At 36.2% G+C, this 934-nt stretch overlaps 1 non-coding gene across 1 annotated transcript; it reads right to left on the reverse strand.

Annotated features, from left to right (window-relative positions):
• Positions 1-466: 466 nt before the first annotated feature.
• LOC122744905 lies at positions 467-570 on the reverse strand. Its single transcript, XR_006355239.1, has one exon. It is a non-coding gene; the product is annotated as a U6 spliceosomal RNA (small nuclear RNA).
• Positions 571-934: the final 364 nt, after the last annotated feature.

Consider the following 934-nt stretch of genomic DNA (forward strand, 5'->3'; position numbering starts at 1 on the left):
ATAGAATACATCAGCTTAGAGAAATGTCCATTTCAATTCCAAACACATTGTCAATCTCCAAAACTTACTTCACTCAAAGAGAATTTTGAAAGCAGCTAAGAAGAAAAGAAAAAAAAAACATTTACTAAAGGATTGTGATTCAAAACATATGGGATCATTCACCCAAGGCAGGAAATGACAAAAATAGCTAAAACCTATTGTATAGAAAGTCGGGGAGCTAAAGTTTCATCCCAGAATCTTCCAGCAGACAAAAGTAGGAATATTTGAAGGAAGAAAAGAAATTGTTTTATTCCCCAGGACATACTAAAACATTTCTATAGGAGTAGAAAATCATTGTGACCCTTGAAAGAAAATATACCCAGGAACCAAATTAAGGCATAAAAACAAAGTCCAGGTGGGAACCTTTCATATGCAAATCAAGGAAACCAGTAAAAGTCTGTGTATGCTTTTCTTTTCTTTTCTTTTTTTAAATATGGAACACTTCATGAATTTGAGTGTCATCCTTGCACAGGGGCCATGCTAATCTCTGTATCATTCCAATTTTAGTATATGTTCTGCTGAAGCAAGTACCTGGGCATGCTTTTCTTTTCTTTCTTTCTTTTTTTTTTTCTTGCAGGGCAATGGGGGTTAAGTGACTTGCCCAGGGTCACACAGCTAGTAAGTGTCAAGTGTCTGAGGCCAGATTTGAACTCAGGTACTCCTGAATCCAGGGCTGGTGCTTTATTCACTGTGCCACCTAACCACCTCATGGGCATGCTTTTCAACATTAAATTCCTTTTAAGGGAAGTTCATTGTAAATGCCATTAAAAAAAATATCTCAGATGAACAAACACTAACAAGATGGGTTCTTAAGATCTTCAAAAGCCAGCATTAGTGGAGGGATAGGTGTAGAGAGAGATTCTGTGGATATTTGACATAAATAATATGAAATAAC

This window comes from Dromiciops gliroides, chromosome 2, assembly GCF_019393635.1.
Source record: "Dromiciops gliroides isolate mDroGli1 chromosome 2, mDroGli1.pri, whole genome shotgun sequence".
NCBI classification, from domain to species: Eukaryota; Metazoa; Chordata; class Mammalia; order Microbiotheria; family Microbiotheriidae; genus Dromiciops; species Dromiciops gliroides.